Here is a 13,353-nt window from a genome sequence, read left to right as displayed (position 1 = left end):
ATCTACTCAACGAATGACCTTGTTACGACTTTCACTTTTCAGGGGTGAGTGCATAGGGTATTCTACGGGGCACCGTACAAATGCATTGTATGTATACAATATACCTATATATATATATTAGGGTGATTCATTTCCGCAAAAGTTTTTTTTTTGTCCTCAAGCAAAATCTCAATCTACATTGAAAAAAAAAAATTCTCACCAAATATGAGCTCTTAATTCCAATGCTAAGTAGTTGCCATGTGATTTCAAAGATTTCCCGTTTAAAATACACGGAAAGAATTTTCGTATGAGTATTGCCATGTTATTTATTCTAAAAATTACTCTAAATCGAGTAATCTTGGGCCATTACGACTTTTTACTTTCGAATTACGAAATTTTACTCTTTCAGTGAGTAAAAATCAATCAGATTAATTTTTACTCACAATTGCGAGTAAAAATTACACCTAGCGGCTGTCCAAATAAATTCTCTCTAATTTAATTTTTACTCGTAGGTTATGATAAAAAGTTGATGATTCGATTTATAAAATTTATATTGAATTACAATAAAAATTACAATTAATAGGCTGAAATTTCCATAAAAAAATCTAATAACCATCTAATTGCCTTCACTGTAAAAAATAAGGTACTGACATCAAACTCCCTAAGAGTTTGACAAATTTCATCTTCAGTGAAACCAAATTCGTTTGAACCAACGAAAACTAGTTTGTCTCAAGAAAATCATTTTTATTGAATGAAAATCTCTACTCGATTATGAGAAATTGCTTAAGCGTTTATGTTAAAAGTTTTCAAGTTGGACCGTAATTAAAGTAACATTTGATTGAATAGTAAAATATATTTTAATTAAATTTTGGATGTACTTGATTTAAAAATAAAAACTTGTTAACGCAAACTCTTCAATTTTTAGAAATTTAACTGAAACTCTTGAAACGTTTAATTTGACAACTTCACTTGTTTCAATGGAACAAAAGTAGTTTCCTATAATACCGAACGTGTCGTGTCAACCGACAAGTTTCTTGGGGAGAGAATCCGACGAGGTTGTTGGAGTAATTTGACGCACTCACATGAAAACTGAAAAATATTCGACAAGAATATAAATGTATTCGTTACAAAATATTGAATTATATTTGAATGAAAGTCTTTATATTATCGATTAAATAGAAAAATTTATTTATAAAAAGAGTCACATATTTATCTCGTTTAGATCAATGTATAAGCAATTGACTGTATATATCCATTCAATATGAAAACAAAGTACTAGAAGCACAACTAAACTAAAAATTTCCTACAGGTTCCGTAGCGTAGCGGTAAAGCGTCTGACTCTCATGCGTAGGGTACTGGGTTCGAATCCTCCGGATACCAATAGTACGATTATTTAATTTTTTACTAAAAACTGAGTGTGTCAGAATTATTTGTAAAGTGTTAATATATATAATGTAATAATAATAATAATAATAATAATATAATGTAATTGTCCCAATACTTGATAAAAAAAAAAATAATAAATAAATAAATAATAATAATAAAAGTAAAATCAAAAATAAAAAAATGCAAAAAAAAATTTTTTTTTAATAAATTATTGATGAAATAATTAAAGGCAATATTCACTTGGTTCAGATTACTGTTTTTTTTGGATCAATGCAATACAGAAATTTGAAACAATTCGATTTTTTATTGAATCAATTGCAAGGAGAGTTTCTACGGACCTAAAAAAATATTACTTTTAACACTAAAATTCATTTGCTTTAATAAAATTATGACTTAACTGAAAATTCTTCATACCTTCAATGACCTTACAAATTACTTTGAGTGAAATTTTTGATTATTTTATGTAAAACGAAAATCATTATTGTATCAACAGCATTCATGACTTGAACTAATTCCTATTTTTTTTTAAATGAAAAAAGCTATTGAGTTATATCAAATACTATAGAGTTAGTTCAAACGAATCGGGACCTTGCCTCAAGAAACTCTTAGTTGGAGCAAAATATACTGTCAAACGTAGAGGGCGGTAGACTCAATCGCTTGACGCGCTTGGCTGTATCCAAACGCACGGAGTACTTGAGCCAAACGAATCTGGTTTGACGTCAGGAATCTTTTTTTACAGTGTTAGAATATGACTTAAAATAAATATTTTGAAAAAGAATAAAAAAAAAAATTACTCTTATTGTGTTGAAAAAGAAAAGATACAAATTTTTTTTTAATTTTAAAATAAATATTAAGTTATAGAGAGATACAGAGATCGTCTTTTTCTTCCAAAATAAAAGACATTTAATTGAAGCCGATATTGACCGAAGATTAACGGAGACTACTGAAATATTACCCTGCAGTTTAGAGTAAAAATTACTCCCATAGATAAAAAAATTTATTCGAGTTATAAGCAGTTTTTCATCAAATAGTTAATGGGTTTAAAAGAATGGTATATAAGGGAGTAAAAATTAATCGCATGGAGTAAAAATTGATAGATTAAGATGAGATATTCACAATAATCGATTAAATATAATACTTTTAAAAAATTACTCAGTAGTAGAGTAAAACATGGTCTAGCAACGTTAATAATTAAACAAAAAATATTAAATTTAAAACAAAAAATACCAATTTTTTGCAACGGCCCAGGATTACTCGAAATTACAGAGTAATTTTTATCAAAAAATTCTTTTCATGTACACGTCAATTAAATTACTTTTTTTTTAACTTTCTAATACTCAGCTGCATTTCATGATATCAAGGCGGTTTTGATTGCAAATTGTTGGGCATTTTGGTGCTCTTCAAAAGTGCCCATAGTTACTTAGCTATAATTCCAGCTGTTGCACTTGTGTCCGTTGTGGAACTCATTTTTCCTATGAAATTGACGTTTATTGGCTTGCAGAACATGAACCAATGAAAGTACATCAAAAATGTTGATAAAAATTTTATAGGAAATTTTATTCCCTTCGGAAAAGTCGTATGAGTCAAGTCGCTAAAGTCCATAGTTTCCGAGTTATAATCATTTTAATAATTCGGAAAATATAATAAAAAAAAAAATTATAATTGATATTTTATTTTTCAAATTATTAAAATGATTATAACTCGGAAACTATGGACTTTAGCGACTTGACTCATACGACTTTTCCGAAGGGAATAAAATTTCCTATAAAATTTCTATCAACACTTTGATGTACTTTTCATTGGTTTATGTTCTGCAAGCCAATAAACGTCAATTTCATAGGAAAAATGAGTTCCACAACGGACACAAGTGAAACAGCTGGAATTACAGCTAAGTAACTATATGGGCACTTTTGAAAAGCACCAAATGCCCTATAATTTGTGACCAAAACCGCCTTGATATCATGAAATGCACCTGAGTATTAGAAAGTTAAAAAAAAAGAAATTTAATTTACGTGTATTTTAAATGGGAAATCTTTGAAATCAAATGGCAAGTACTTAGCATTGGAATTAAGAGCTCATATTTGGTGAGAATTTTTTTTTTTTTCGATGTAGATTGAGATTTTGCTTGAGGACTTAAAATAAAAAAACTGTTGCGGACATGAATCACCCTAATATATATATAAATATATTAGGGTGAGCCAAAAAAACCAACCTATCGAATTTACGTCTTAAGAAGGACCTACATATCGAGAAAAAAACTTCTCCCAGTAGGAAATATTTTTAGCTCAATTTTAAAAAGTGTCGGTAGCCATTTGAAATTTCCCATTTGAATGACATGCAAAAAAATTTTTTTTTATTAAAAATATTATAACTTTTGAACAATGTGAGATAAAAATTCGGCTATAGAATATTCTTGTATGGCATTAAATATCTTGAACAAAAGTCCTGGGAGTCGAATTTGTAAACTTGATATTTCGTATACTAACAGGCCATCAAAGTCTAGAGTAAACAGAATCATACAAATTTAAGGCTTCCTTATTAAAAATATCAATACTACGAGAAAATTTGTTCTCCATGTAGTGCAATGAAATCACCAACAACATCCACGTTGTAACAAATAATATTTTGTTATCGATCACAAGAAAAGAAAAGTATTTTGAAAATCCAAATAAAGCCTTAAATTTGTATGATTCTGTTTACTCTAGACTTTGATAGCCTGTTAGTATACGAAATATCAAGTTTAAAAATTCGACTCCCAGGACTTTCTTTTAAGAAATGTAATCCCCCACAAGATTATTCTAGAGCCGAATTTTTGTCTCACATGGTTCAAAAGTTATAATTTTTTTAATAAAAAAACATTTTTTTGCATGTTATTTAAATGGGAAATTTAAAAGGGTTAAAGACACTTTTTAAAATTGAGCTAAAAATATTTCCTATATTTATAAAAATATCAAACAGATGATGATGATGAGGAAGTGAATGAGTTGGAGGTAGAAGAAGCCAGAGGAAGATAGTTGATTTTTCTCAGAATGCATAGTCAAAGAAAGTTTCAGTTACTTAGATGCACCATCAGAAGAAAAGAAGAAGGAGAACAAAAACAGACCAAAAATTATTAAAAATACATTTGTAAATAGTCTTAATAAGTAATAGTAAGGACAAAACAAGATTAAAAGTCACGTACTAATTAAATGTAAAAATAAAATTTAATTAAAACAATTTAAAATTTTTAGTTGATTTAAAACAGATCAAATTTTTCGACCTGGGAAATACACCGATTATTGATGATTTACAAGATTAATAATTCAAATAAATGTACACACAAAACATTCAAGAATTTTTTCTTAAAATATTTTGTCGTTTACATAGATTATTGCTAACTACAAACTTCGTATAATACTCTGTTTTATGTTTTTTATAATAATCAATTTATATTATTGAATATTTAGATGTTCTAATGTATTGTATATTTACAACTTCCAATAAGGTAAAAATAAGAAATTTGTTTTGTTTCAAACCCGGAAAGAATAATTAGACCTCATCAGATCTGTACAGGCACGATTCCCTCAGACTTATAATTGACAAAATAAATGACAGGGTGAATTCAGGTCTGAACAGGCATGGGTTTTCAGACCTGATCAGGTCTAATTATGGCTGGTCATTTTGTATGTCCGACGAGATCTGATAATTTTTCCCCCGGTTATAAACAGCTGTTATACAAGCATTGCTTATTATTCCTAGTTGAGAATATGATTATTTCACGTAAAATTTAATAAATAATTCGTATGTAAAGAGAGCAGATCGTGATTTAAAAGGTTTTATATTAGATATCAAATATTTTATTTTACTTACCAAGCAAAATATTGTTGTAATTTTCTCTAAATTTTAGTCTTTGATTTTAATTCTACGTACTATCTCAATGTTTTATAAGTTTTTCTATTAGAAAGCATAAGAAATCCGATAATGTGTTTCAATTCTCTAAGTTGCATTTTAAGTTATTGGGGAGCAGTTTTGGGCGTTTTCTGGAAAATGAAATGTTCTAGGCAAAAAGCAAATAGAAAGTTCGTTAAAAATTGAATTCTCTACACAAAAAGCCTCATAAGTCAAGATACTATAGTTTTACGTTTACGAGATATAGAAATTTTATTGATTTTATAAATAAAAAATTTGTCAGAAACATATCAAATTTGATTTTATTTGTTATTATTAACAAATACAAACTAATAAAAAATAGTATTTAAGATAAAATGAAAGATATTCAAAACGTTTCTGAAAAAGTTTTTTATAAATGTTCTATTTATGAAATTAATGAAATTTTTATATCTTGTGAACATAAAACTTTAAAAACTAGACCATTAAGTCTTTTTTTTGTAAAGAATTCAATTTCCAACAAAATACCTTAGAAAATGCCTTAATTAGTGACCCGATAACTTAAAATTGAGCTGGACGTTGGAGAATTGAAAAATAATCATCACTTTTCCTATGCTTATTAAATGAAATATTTTAGAAAGTACTAAGAAATAAAATCAAAGGCTGAAAGTTGGAAAGAATTTTTAATTTATTAACGTATACGAAAATAATTTGCTTAATGAGTGGAAAAAAAAATTTGTACCGGTAATAAATCACCCTTATATATATATTAACATAAATGTTTTTGTTCTGAAAAATGTAGAAATTATAACATTAAGTTGATGAATAATTAAAAAAAAATAAAGGATTCACAAAGAACTCATACATATTTATTAAAAACTGAGCTTATACTTCAATCAATAGGTCTCCTGCTAATAAAATTTTCAATTATCTCACTAATAAGTTCAAAGTAGAATATTACCGACAAAACAAAAGATATGTGGTAGTTAGTACCCTAAAATATGCTGAACTATAGCAACGAATTATTTTTAAAATCATGTATTGTTTTATTAAATGTAAGCTTTAAACCATGTATAATGAAACTAATAAATTAAGTTATGACTACTTAATTCATTTGAATTAATAAATAAGTAAAATAAAATAAGAAATCGTCGAAGCATGAAAATGATATCTGTCAGGCTAGAAATAACATATTTAACACAGGTAACGCTTGCCTCAGGTTAATGCAGTACATCTTGATCAACATAACTTAGATATTTACGATTTATAAATACGAAATTTTTTTGATTTTCATAATCTATTTTTAAGTTTACTATTAATAATTATTGAGTGAAAATTAAGTTTTTATAATTATTTATAATGATTCATTATAATAATATAAATTATTCGTATATTTATTCCACTGTGGTTAGAAAACAAATTAATTAAATTATCAAGCCATTGTATATGTAGAAATATCAATTAAAGAATTTTTTTTGTCTAAATACATTCATCCAAATAATTAATATAAATGTTTTTTTATTGTTTTGCGAAAAACAAAATTGGATAGAGCCACTATTGAAAAAAAAAAAAAAAAAAAGTCGTTCTATCTAACTGAAAATTTTATAAGAATGAAACGAATGATTATTTTAAAGATTAAGGCAACAGAAATATAAGCTAATAAACAAAAAATGTTATTAAAATAAATCTAATGATGTTTTTTTTCTATGGATACATATGATTTACTCAAATCCGATTAATTTTAATTTTAAACTAGTTTAGAATTTCAATTCATAAAAAAGACTGAATAAAAGAATTTCAAGTCATTTTATGTTTTTAGTTAATATATATCGTTAAAAAAACATTAAAAAATTGAAACGAAGTAATGAAAAAAAATTCAATTAACGCCCCGCATGAAAATAACATATATTTTGACTATATATAAAAAAATATATCGTAAATATATAATTTTATAAAACAGCAAAAATGTATGTATAATAAAATATAATATTTATATAAATTCAAAGTTATACTTTGATTTATAATTTAAATTATAAAAAAATATATACATATTTTCACAATATGTAACATAATTATAAAATATAATTTTTAACTTACAAAATTCATTATAAATTTACTTATATTGGAATGATATATAATAGAATATATTTTTTTATATATTAAATATTTTATTGTTAAATATATTTTTTTATATAATTGACGTTGGAGAATCTCAAGATATTGAATTGTATATTGTATTATATAATACATTATATGTCTAAAAATATAAAATAAAATATGAAAAATAAAGACTTTCAGTTTGACGATGATTGTGAGTATCAATGAGAATATATTTTATTCGAGTAAATTAAGTATGAAGATCGAACTTGAAAGGAAGTTTGTAGAGAGAGTCGTTATGACTATAAATTTACATTTATATGATTAATTTTTAATATAAAAAAATAATTACTCAAAATAAAATAAATTTTAGAGGATACCGAAAGAGCATTCATGGAACTGAAAATTTTTCGAAGCACAAAAGTGTCATGTATATCTTTTAATATATACAAGCTTATATACGAGCATTATATATTATATTATACTGTTAATAATATAATTTGAACTATAAAATCATAATATATATAAACCTATAAATTGATACTATATAATGACATATATTTTTTTTATATAATTTAATATTATATGGAGTTTTTATAATGATAATATATGCCAAAATATAAAATTATATATTATATTGATATACTTTTAAAATATAAAATTTTATATTGAAAACGGCAAAAAAGTAGTTATTTTTAAATATATAATTATTTATATTCTAAATTATACTATAATATAATAAATATTATATTATCTGATATAATTTCAGAGTATAAGTTTTTTTCATGCGGGGCTATGACCGTTGTGAAAAAAAAAAAATCAACAGTTGGTTTATAATAAACACACTATATATTTTAGTACGATTCTATTGAAATGTTTTATTAATTAGAGTAATGTTTACCATAAGTAAAATTATTTACTTATATATAAAAAATTGATATAAAAGTTGAAAATGACTTATTAGAAAGTTATATAATTTTTAATTTGTTTTTGGATATTTAGCTGTAGAAACTAAAAAATAATTTACTATAATCTACTATAGTTTAATAATTTTTGATAATTTAAGAGTACATACTGTAAGTATAAAAAAATTTAAAATAAACGTTACTTTAATTTTTTTCATTTTTAAGTAAATATAGTAAAAATAATTATATATTAATGAAAAACATAAAATATAATACATATACATACTTTTTTATTAAAAATGTCAAATAATTAAAACAAAAAAATTATTTATTTCCTTAATTTAAAAAAAAAAAAATTAATAATAAACTGCTAGTGATATAAATAGAAAAAATTATTTTTCAAGTATTAACAGGTAACTTAGATGCAGGGAGACATCGTAGTATCCGCCGTGACTGAGGCAGCCGTTGGTTAGTTGAAAAACACGATAGTTTTTCACGCCGGCTCGTACTAGTATGAAGGAGTAGTCAGTTGAAGCGGCTCGAGTAAGAGCTGAAAAATACTGGCTACGGCAAGTTGTCTATACTATTAACGTAACACTACCACGGGTCGATGTCTATGACTGAATGACTCTTTATGTGGTAAATCGCTACGGCGTTTATATAATATTATGTATAACTTTAGAGAAGTATACAAATATGAAACTGAGTATTGACTTACTTGTTTCCGAGCAAGAATAAAATATCACGTGTACGTGTATAAAAACCAAGTCGCTTTGATAAAAATATCTAGCGAGAGTAATATTTACAAAAATGAGAGGATGGTTGAAAATCAAAGTTATTATTCAATTTTGTGAATAAATAATGTAGATTCAAAGTGTTGTGAAAAGCAAATGCTTACAAACAGCACCGCTTTAACAACTGATATTCTTTTTTAAAGACTATCATGTATGTGTAAAGTGAAAGAGGAGTATTTCTAGTGTTTTATTAAACATAAAACATAAACGAAGCTCCCTGGTTGATCCTGCCAGTAGTCATATGCTTGTCTCAAAGATTAAGCCATGCATGTCTCAGTACATGCCGTATTAAGGTGAAACCGCGAATGGCTCATTAAATCAGTTATGGTTCCTTAGATCGTACCCACATTTACTTGGATAACTGTGGTAATTCTAGAGCTAATACATGCAAACCAGAGTTCCGACCAGAGATGGAAGGAACGCTTTTATTAGATCAAAACCAATCGGTGGCTTGTCCATCGTTACTTTTGGTGACTCTGAATAACTTTCTGCTGATCGTATGGTCTAGTACCGACGACGAATCTTTCAAATGTCTGCCTTATCAACTGTCGATGGTAGGTTCTGCGCCTACCATGGTTGTAACGGGTAACGGGGAATCAGGGTTCGATTCCGGAGAGGGAGCCTGAGAAACGGCTACCACATCCAAGGAAGGCAGCAGGCGCGCAAATTACCCACTCCCGGCACGGGGAGGTAGTGACGAAAAATAACGATACGGGACTCATTCGAGGCCCCGTAATCGGAATGAATACACTTTAAATCCTTTAATGAGGATCCATTGGAGGGCAAGTCTGGTGCCAGCAGCCGCGGTAATTCCAGCTCCAATAGCGTATATTAAAGTTGTTGCGGTTAAAAAGCTCGTAGTTGAATCTGTGTTTCATACTGTTGGTTCATCGCTCGCGGTGTTAACTGACATGTTATGGAACGTCCTACCGGTGGATTTAGCTAAGGTCAAACTTGGCGGTCCAATTTAATCCTATCGCGGTGCTCTTAATTGAGTGTCGAGGTAGGCCGGTACGTTTACTTTGAACAAATTAGAGTGCTTAAAGCAGGCTTATTTCGCCTGAATACTGTGTGCATGGAATAATAGAATAGGACCTCGGTTCTATTTTGTTGGTTTTCGGAATACCGAGGTAATGATTAATAGGGACAGATGGGGGCATTCGTATTGCGACGTTAGAGGTGAAATTCTTGGATCGTCGCAAGACGAACAGAAGCGAAAGCATTTGCCAAAAATGTTTTCATTAATCAAGAACGAAAGTTAGAGGTTCGAAGGCGATCAGATACCGCCCTAGTTCTAACCATAAACGATGCCAGCTAGCGATCCGCCGATGTTCCTCCGATGACTCGGCGGGCAGCTTCCGGGAAACCAAAGCTTTTGGGTTCCGGGGGAAGTATGGTTGCAAAGCTGAAACTTAAAGGAATTGACGGAAGGGCACCACCAGGAGTGGAGCCTGCGGCTTAATTTGACTCAACACGGGAAACCTCACCAGGCCCGGACACCGGAAGGATTGACAGATTGATAGCTCTTTCTTGATTCGGTGGGTGGTGGTGCATGGCCGTTCTTAGTTGGTGGAGCGATTTGTCTGGTTAATTCCGATAACGAACGAGACTCTAGCCTGCTAAATAGGCGTTTTTGGTATCTTGAAAGATTTACTTGATTTTCGGATCAAGTGATTTTTACTACCAACGTAAATAAATATCTTCTTAGAGGGACAGGCGGCTTCTAGCCGCACGAGATTGAGCAATAACAGGTCTGTGATGCCCTTAGATGTTCTGGGCCGCACGCGCGCTACACTGAAAGAATCAACGTGTCTTCCCTGGCCGAAAGGCCCGGGTAACCCGCTGAACCTCTTTCGTGCTAGGGATTGGGGCTTGCAATTATTCCCCATGAACGAGGAATTCCCAGTAAGCACGAGTCATAAGCTCGTGTTGATTACGTCCCTGCCCTTTGTACACACCGCCCGTCGCTACTACCGATTGAATGATTTAGTGAGGTCTTCGGACTGATGCGCGGCAATGTTTCGGCATTGCCGATGTTGTTGGAAAGATGACCAAACTTGATTATTTAGAGGAAGTAAAAGTCGTAACAAGGTTTCCGTAGGTGAACCTGCGGAAGGATCATTAACGTATAATATACAATACAAATTTTGTACTTGTAATATATATACACATATAAATATTACTTTCAAAAGTGTTAACGCACGCAATTTAAAAAGTAAATCGAATGAATACTTATAATAAAAAAAAAAGTATCTTAAGAGACTTTGTGCTTGATAATAATAAGCAAACTGTCATGGTAACCTATACTAGTCTATATACTCTTAATGTTTCGTGCATATTGTGTGTATAGATGAGGTTTTTAAATGAACACTCGCCATGACTGAATTATATTTACAAAGTTTCATTGCCATATACATCTGATGTATAGATGGCAATTTTACACTAGAATAGGATAATATGTTTCTAATGTAAAAGACATTTTGTCAAAGTATCAAAATTTCGTTAACAAGCAATAAAAAGAAAATATAAAAATTTTCTAAAAAGATGATTATCCTGAACGGTGGATCACTTGGCTCGTAAATCGATGAAGAACGCAGCTAATTGCGCGTCAACTTGTGAACTGCAAAACACATGAACATCGACACTTCGAACGCACATTGCGGTCCACGGATCCTATTCCCGGACCACACTTGGCTGAGGGTCGTTTATTATATAAAAACTGCTTACAATTATTTGTACTAGCGATTAAAAATAGACATGAATGCTCATCATCAGTATTTGATTATAAACAAGATGATGTCATTTTAAATTATTATTGTTGCTTGAGTCAGTGAAATGCTATTATAATAAAGTACAACTGATTTTCGAGTTTACGAATTATATTTTTCAATAGACCGACAACAGTTGTTACTTCTTTATTTCATTGATTCTTAAATTCAATTTGACGACCTCAGATTAAGTGAGACTACCCGCTGAATTTAAGCATATTAATAAGCGGAGGAAAAGAAACTAACAAGGATTTCCTTAGTAACGGCGAGTGAACAGGAATTAGCCCAGCACTAAATCCTATGGTTATGTCATTGGGAGATGTAGTGTTTAGGAGGAATCATTTAACCTGAGATACATTATCATGTCCAAGTCCATCTTGAATGGGGCCATTTACCCATAGAGGGTGCCAGGCCCGTAGTGACTGGAAATTATTTCAGGTGATTCTCTCCTTAGAGTCGGGTTGCTTGAGAGTGCAGCTCTAAGTGGGTGGTAAACTCCATCTAAGGCTAAATATTGTTACGAGACCGATAGCGAACAAGTACCGTGAGGGAAAGTTGAAAAGAACTTTGAAGAGAGAGTTCAAGAGTACGTGAAACCGTTCAGGGGTAAACCTGTGAAACCCAAAAGATCGAATGGGGAGATTCATCGTCAGCGTTTTTAGTATTAATGCAAGCTATGATGTGATAATAGAATCCTTGTGGTCACTAAATTATACTTGCTTGTATTATTTTTGCTAAATTCGTTGGCGTGCACTTCTCCTCTAGTAGAACGTCGCAACCTGTTAGATGTTTATCTATGGCTCAACTGGTAGCCTTTAGTATTTGATTATACTGAAGACCTTTGGTGTCCTGATAAACTGTTTGACAGTATACACATGGTATTGAGCCGCAATTATTTGCGTTAGACTTACCGCAAGTATGATTTTCTTCTGGTAGTGCGGATCTAATGCCGTCATTGGAAAAAATCTGCTGTTAGCTGTATAATGTCTTTAACTGGCTTATTTACCGGTTAGCGATGCTACTGCTTTGGGTACTTACAGGACCCGTCTTGAAACACGGACCAAGGAGTCTAACATGTACGCAAGTCATTGGGATATATTTATATAAACCAAACCTAAAGGCGTAATGAAAGTATAGATTGTCTTAAGACAATTGAGAGAAGATGGGTTACGTTACGATGTAATCCCGCATTCTCAGGACGTTCTATTCTCATTGAGAAAGGGCGTACCTAGAGCGTACACGTTGGGACCCGAAAGATGGTGAACTATGCCTGGTCAGGATGAAGTCAGGGGAAACCCTGATGGAGGTCCGTAGCGGTTCTGACGTGCAAATCGATCGTGTGAACTGGGTATAGGGGCGAAAGACTAATCGAACCATCTAGTAGCTGGTTCCCTCCGAAGTTTCCCTCAGGATAGCTGGCACTTATATTTTTGAGTCTCATCTGGTAAAGCGAATGATTAGAGGTCTTGGGATCGAAACGATCTCAACCTATTCTCAAACTTTAAATGGGTGAGATCTCTGGCTTGCTTAAATTTATGAAGCCACGAGATTTCGGAT

The 13,353-nt window shown here is 30.5% G+C and overlaps 3 non-coding genes across 3 annotated transcripts in view; all 3 read left to right on the top strand.

Annotated features, from left to right (window-relative positions):
• The first annotated feature begins 9,242 nt into the window (after nt 1-9,242).
• LOC130676814 (small subunit ribosomal RNA) lies at nt 9,243-11,152 on the top strand. Its single transcript, XR_008991497.1, has one exon. It is a non-coding gene; the product is annotated as a small subunit ribosomal RNA (ribosomal RNA).
• Nucleotides 11,153-11,577: 425 nt separating this feature from the next.
• LOC130676811 (5.8S ribosomal RNA) lies at nt 11,578-11,732 on the top strand. The gene has a single exon (XR_008991494.1). It is a non-coding gene; the product is annotated as a 5.8S ribosomal RNA (ribosomal RNA).
• Nucleotides 11,733-11,973: 241 nt separating this feature from the next.
• LOC130676820 (large subunit ribosomal RNA) overlaps nt 11,974-13,353 on the top strand; it is a 3,920-nt gene continuing 2,540 nt past the window's right edge. The window contains exon 1 of the ribosomal RNA XR_008991503.1: nt 11,974-13,353. This exon is cut by the window's right edge and continues 2,540 nt beyond it. This is a non-coding gene — a ribosomal RNA (large subunit ribosomal RNA).

Source organism: Microplitis mediator, chromosome 10 (assembly GCF_029852145.1).
Source record: "Microplitis mediator isolate UGA2020A chromosome 10, iyMicMedi2.1, whole genome shotgun sequence".
Classification (NCBI taxonomy): Eukaryota; Metazoa; Arthropoda; class Insecta; order Hymenoptera; family Braconidae; genus Microplitis; species Microplitis mediator.
Note: the sequence above shows the minus strand (reverse complement) of the source record. Positions and strands in the feature narration are given on the sequence as shown.